Below are 7,032 nucleotides of genomic sequence, written 5' to 3'. Positions count from 1 at the left end.
CAAATAAGAAACCTTTTTTACATTTCAGAAAGAGCCACCACATGGATTATTACTCGGATGGTAGGTCCAAGTTTCAAGAGAAGAATTACAGATTATTATAGAGGTTTATTCCTCTCAACCATTCACACAAATAGAGTAGCCAGGTTACCTAACCGCTTGGCTTTGGGGGAAACCGGAGCACCTGGAAGAAACCCATGCAGACAGCATGAAAACTCCACACAGAACGGCTTCCCGTCAGCCACTGGGCTCGAACCCAGAACCTTCTTGCTATGAGGCGACAGTGCTAACCACTACACCACCGTGCCACCCATTACTAGGATGTACTAGGTAACAAATGTTTGCATGCATGATTCATTCAGCTACCGGCTTCAGAAACACAGGCCCAGTTGGTAGGAACCAAACAGGTTCTGTATAGAAGCTACATCGCAAACAAATTCGTTCATTCATCTTCAGTAAACACTTTATCCTGATCGGGGTCATGGCAGATCTAGAGTTGATCCAGTGAACAGGTGGGAATAGCACAGTGAAATTATTTTCTTTGGATATTCTCACTTGGTAAGAATCCAGGGTCAGAGCAGATAGGGTTAAGGGCCTTGCACAAGGGCCCAACAGTGGCCAACTTGGCAGCGCTACAGCTTGAACACCCATCCTTCAGATGAATAACCTGATAAGATCCTTAGCCACTGAGCCACCACTGCCATCATGGATAGGATTGAAGTCTATCACAGTCAAAGACAAGTTATTTGAAAGAACAAACAAGGGTGAGGCAGAAAATCTCAAACATTAATTGGGTTAGCTAATAATGAAATCAGATAATAAATTACCAGCTGGTAAAGGTTGTCAACTAGTTTGAGCAGCTATGACTGTGTTTTGGTAGCTGGATTTTTCAGCAAGGCAATAGCATAAGTTAAATAAAACCATGATGATATTCCTCTGAAGAAAAAAAAGCAACAAGACATTCTCCCTGAAAATCAAACTGCGGTTCTTCAACTCAAATGATCTATCCACATTGCCATACAAATGCAAAACCCAGCAACTGAAAACCAGCCAAAAGAGAAAACTGAATGTGTTTGACACAAAATGCCTCAGAAAAATCCTAGGCATCAAATAGAACAACTTTGTGTCAAACAATGAGATAAGAGACAGACATCAACAACCTTCCATATCAACAATTATCTACAAGCGACGCCTCCGCTGGCTAGGGCATGTATTGAGACTTCCCACAACAAGACCTGCAAATCAGGTCGCCAAATGGGTTCCAACAGGCAAAAGAAAAAGACGGCGACACAAAATGAGTTGGCAACAAACAGTGGAGAGAGACCTACATCTGGTCCATAAAAACTGGAAAGATCCCAACAGAATAGCGTAGGACCGGTCGAAATGGAGCGCCTTGACCGCCTCATGCGTCGCTAGATAATTGGGAAAAAAAAGTGGTTGGTCCATTATTATTAAACACATCTCTTTTGAAAAGCAAAAGTCTAAATCCTTGTTTTGTCTCGTCTTGTGTTGTTTATCATGAGGAACAGTGTTGTTCAGTACCAGAATTCATCATCAAAACAGAAAGGAAGCTTGTGGCTAGCTGCCTAATGTCATTACAACACTTCTACCTACTTCTACAAGCTAAGATTATAGTAACAATTTTGCTAAATATCTTTCAGTTTTAACACCCTTTATAGTTCTAGCTAGCTAATATTAGCATACATTTCTAGCTAGTTAACAGGATAACAGCTTTTATTCTATCCACATTCACTGGATATGAGCAATCATGCACTCTGATTGGCTACTCTACTACTAGGCTATCAGCTCATATACCGTGAGTAGAGGAAAAACAAAATGGTGGAGTGTGTTGCTGAACCAACTGAGGACGAAATAAAAACTCTACTCGAAAACAAAACTCCAAATAAAAAAAGCAACAAAATATGGAATGAAAGTATTTCATGGTAAGAACATATCTTTTTAAAAAATAATTTTTCAAGAATTATTATTATTATCGCATTTTTCACAAACTGCTCCTGTCACTTCGCCGGTTTGTTTACATTCTAAGCGTAAATGATTTTGTCTGACATTTTGGATAAAATTTTTATTTATCGAATTTGCAAGAAATAAAAATAAAAATGCTCTGTTTCTCAAAATCCAGTGAATATGGAGAGAATAAAACAGTTATTCCACTCAATCTCATCGTACATGGATTATAGCCGCTAATCAGCTCATGTACGACTTGCATACATGTCAACCTATACGGAATGTCCGTATTTTATACGGATTTGATTCAATAAACGTAGTATACGGGCGTATAAATAAAGTTATACGGATTCTTTAAAAAGACTTCAATATTTATTTAGAGCTATAATCAATTCCCACGATGATAAAAGAGCGCATAACATTTACAAACGTACTGTACACCACAGCCAGCCAGTAAAGAGTCTTATGAAATCGCGCGTTATCTTGTGGTAGCGAGACTTCGTTCCACTTTTGATCATGCGCACACCGCATTGCGAGAATCCCGCCAACCGGGAAGTCATAGACATATAAACATAGACGCCGCCTTCTGCATAGAATCATACGTCATCCTCGCCACCATATTGGATGTGGCAAAGTGGAGATTCTTCAACCGTCTCTGGTATAGCGTCTAGACAGTAGCCGAGAATAAAGATGCCTCATTCATGTGCTGCGTTTAACTGTACCAACAGGTTTACCGTCCAAACGAGATCACATAGGATTACCTTTCACAGGTGAGACTGGAAAAATACTTTTCATTGTATTTGGTCATTATAACGTTATATTATGAACAGATTTTCCTGATTTTGTGGCTAATATGAAGTCTCGTGCATAATAGCCGCTCAAAACCTGTCTCCAAACAACGAAGTATTTCCTTTGTAACTACGCTGATAACACTTTGTGTTTTTGTCAAACATTGGAGCTTTGTATTCATTCTGAAGGTTTATTGTTATTAATATTGAATAAAAAGTAACTGGGATATATCATTGTTAATTATCATTCAAATTTTAGGTAAATTATTTTAATTTGCATCTTATACAGATTTTATAAGGGAAATACGGATTTTGGAGGTTGGTTATACAGGTTTGATTGACCAAAGGTTGACATGTATGGACTTGGTTTCGTGAAATAACTGTTAAACATACACTAGGTAACATATTAGCTCGTTAATATTAGTATAATACGGTAGCCATTTTTATGGTTATGGCAAACATTCGCAAAACATTCTAGCTAGTTAAATTCATTGTAACAGTTTATATATAGTAGGTCACGTACAGTATTAACACAGAGGTGGCTAATATTAATAGCTTGGAATCGATAATATTAGTATAACGGTGATGTTGTAGATTATAGCCTGACGTCTCATCCTTTTGGAAACAAATGTTTTAATTGGTCATTGATGTGACTTTGGTTTGGTTTCATACTTTTTTTGATCCTAAATGTGTGTCAGATGAGAATTGGCAGTGTATTTTAATTGGACTATTAAATGGCATATTTAGTATGGGGAATGAAATTAGCCATCTCTAACAATATGGCTAAAATGGTGGGGATTTTTTTGAGGAAACAAAACCTCCAGAATCTAAAATACACAATATTTTGTGTGTTCCGGGTTTCAAACGGACTTTATGAATAAATCAAGTAATACTTTTAACTCTAAGACGTGAAAGCTGTTGCCTGGAATTAATAGTACTGATAATGATGGAAAGAGTATGACTAGTAAAGACGGACATCCTCCAGAGGTCACGCCCTGCTCAAGAACTAGTATTATGGGATTGAATGGTGCTAAGTGCTATTTTGGTGGACTATTTAGAGTAGAAAGGGTGATTGCAGACACGGCCAGAGCGTCTACAATTATATCTCAGGCACACGGAGTGTGTAATAGCTCAGGAAACTGCTGGTCTCTTAGTCATGAGTGCTTGTGTTTACGCATGCTGTCATGGAGCATGGCTGTTCTCATGGTTACCAAAACAGAAAATTTAAATGACCATTGCACTTGAGGAAATTTGAGGATTAAATCTGTGCTTTGATATGATCGGAAAATCTCGGATATGATGATAACAGAACCATGGGGAGAACATAAAACATCAGAGATGTTAAATTAGTCCAGTGGATATAAATAAGAAGGTGTTGGATCTTTGGAGTTTGTGTGTGTCAAAATATTGTACGTTGAGAATAAAGGACATTGTGTTGCTTACTACATGACCAGTTCATGTCATTCTTTGGTTGTCTGGGGAATGAAACACAAACATGAGGATTTGAGGGAGGGAATGCATCAATAGACGCACTCATGAGTCATGGTGTGTGTGTGTAAAGATGGACACGCCTACAGTATGTCAATGAGAGACTTTCAGGAACGTTTACAATACCTCGACTGGGTTAACCTCAGATCGCTCGTTTTCCAAATAGGAAGTCGTTAGAAAGAGAGAGAGGGAGAGAGAGAGAGAGAGAGAGAGAGAGAGAGGAGTGCCATGAGCTTTGATCCTTTCAGTAGTCTGTTAACAGCTCATCCTTTCCAGCTCAACATTTTCTGATGTATGCGAGAAATAAATCACAAACATATACGACAGCCTTTTAATACTCAGTGTTTTATTAGATGCCCAGCATTTAAAATCACTTAAAGTTATTTATGGGTTTAAAGTTGTTTTTTTATGACTTGAAGTCAAGTTACAACATACAGCAGGTTTGCCCTTAAAACATTTTACTTAATGATCTTAATCACAAACACATAAACGTACATCATGTGTGGAAAACACTGTATTTTATGCTTAATTTATAATTTAATCTACATTCACTGGCCACTTTAATAGGAACTTGTTTTTTTTATACCATCTTTATTGGATTGTTACAAAATAAACATAAAAAAAAGAAATAAACATAAAAATAAACATAATAAAGTAAGTCAGCCCAAAAGGGAGAACGCGAACGGGCGACCCATGCAAGGCGTTTCCCCGAAGGTATAAAAGAGAAAAATAATACAATTAAAATTAGACTAAATTGATCTGTGGCAACCACAGTCACGGTACACAGACCAAGTACATGAAAAGTCCGTATTATAGGTGGAGGTCAGGAATTCAAAGTACAGCTCTAACAGGGATGATTTGAAAACAGGGAGGCTACGGAATTTATCTGGGGAAAAAATATTTACATACATAGTTCCATGGTTTAACAATCCTATTGAAGAATGGGGACTGATAAGTTGAAGTTCTGCAGTGTGCAGGTTTTAAAATTAATTTCGGATTTTGGGCCCATGAGTTACAAAAGACACGTAGAGGTTTATGTTCAAATCTGTTTGGCCATTAATCCATTTATATACAAAGACTAAGTCTCTAATCTCCCTACCATAAGTCAGAGGAAGCAAGTGCAGGCTTCTGAGTCTGTCTGTGTAAGTAGCATCCCCAATACACTGTTGTAGTATCCAGCGTGTTGTACATTGTTGGACTCTCTCTTAGAGCCCTGCACTCCCGCGGGAGTCCCGCAGGACTCGCGGGACCCGCCGCAAAGCAGTGCGGCGCGGGACAAATTTTGAAAGCTCATTGCGGGCGCGGGCAGGACCGGAAGTGCACATATGCGCGCGCGGGCGGGAGCGTACATATGCGGCGCGGGTGGGAGCGGTGATAAGCTGCAGTCCCGCTAACTAAAAACGTGTTTGAAATAAAATTTATAAATTATTAATTTATGTCTATCATATATAATTTGTGCTGGATATTTTATTTGGCATTAATAAAAACATTTTAAGATGCCTAAATTTGCAGAGAGAGTCAGATTGCCAGATTGAGTGAGGAATGGCATCTTAACGGGAAATCCTTTGATCACTCTAATGACTCGCAGTTCACACCCAGCTAGTAAGAGAACCATGAGTGAAGTGATTTACTGCTTGCGTTAGTCTACAACTCTAATCAGAGAGACAGGTTACACAGTGACGGTAGGCTTGACTCAATGCTATCCCAGAAATCCTTCCTGTAATATGCAAATTTGGCTGTCCAATCAGAGGCGGCCAAATTTGCATATTACAGGAAGGATTTCTGGGATAGCATTGAGTCAAGCCTACCGTCACTGTGTAACCTGTCTCTCTGATTAGAGTTGTAGACTAACTCAAGCAGTAAATCAATTCATTTCTCTTACTAGCTCTGCTTTGAAAAAAAAAAAAAAACACCATTGGTACAAAGCAAGCCCATTCACTTTTTTATGCTGATCAGAAAATTACAATGGTTTCTCATGTGATAAAAATGTGCGATTTGTGATTAAATATTTTAATTGCTTGACAGCACTAATTATTATTATTAGAGACACTGCATGCTGAATTCAGAAACAAGGTAAATAATAACAAACGTGAGCTGTAGATATTTATGCTCAAATCCACTCAAAGTAGGGGGCGGGGCACCATCACGCTGTGTCAAGACAAGAACTTTCCTGAGAAATAACGCGAACGTCTGCATCATGCGGGATTTGCGGGCGGGAGTGGGACTGAAAATCATAATTTTTTGCAGGCGTGGGCGGAAGCGGGACTGCACAATGCGGGCGTGGGCGGGAGCGGGACTGAAAAATCCGACCCGCGCAGACCTCTACGAGTCTCTCTAACAGGCTTCTAAGGTTGACTCTAGCAGGGGACCATACTTCAGATGCGTAACAGAGCTGTGACTTGACAAGCGACAAATATAAAGTCCTCCTCACTTGAATTTCCGTCAGCAAGGGACAGGATCTTTTTAGAAAGCCAAGCATCTGGTTAGCCTTGTTGACTATTGAGCAAACGTGTGAATCTCATTTTAAATTACTTGAAATAACCACACCCAGGTCTTTTTCTTCGTCAACTCGTTGAAGGCATGTGCTGCCCAGGTGGTAGTTGTGAATGATTGGAGTTTTTTTTCCGCGTGACAGTCAATATTTTGCACTTGTTGGCATTATACTGCACGTTCGATTCACAACTTCACCCCTCAGCATTGGCTAGATCGCGCTGTAATTGCTCGCTGTCTTCGGATGTCAGGATAGTGTGAAAAAGTTTTGTGTCGTCTGCATATAGAGTGACTCCAGTTTCTT

This window comes from Neoarius graeffei, chromosome 14 (genome assembly GCF_027579695.1).
Source record: "Neoarius graeffei isolate fNeoGra1 chromosome 14, fNeoGra1.pri, whole genome shotgun sequence".
In the NCBI taxonomy this organism is placed as follows: domain Eukaryota; kingdom Metazoa; phylum Chordata; class Actinopteri; order Siluriformes; family Ariidae; genus Neoarius; species Neoarius graeffei.
The sequence above is the reverse complement of the archived record's forward strand: the minus strand, read 5'-3'. Positions refer to the sequence as shown.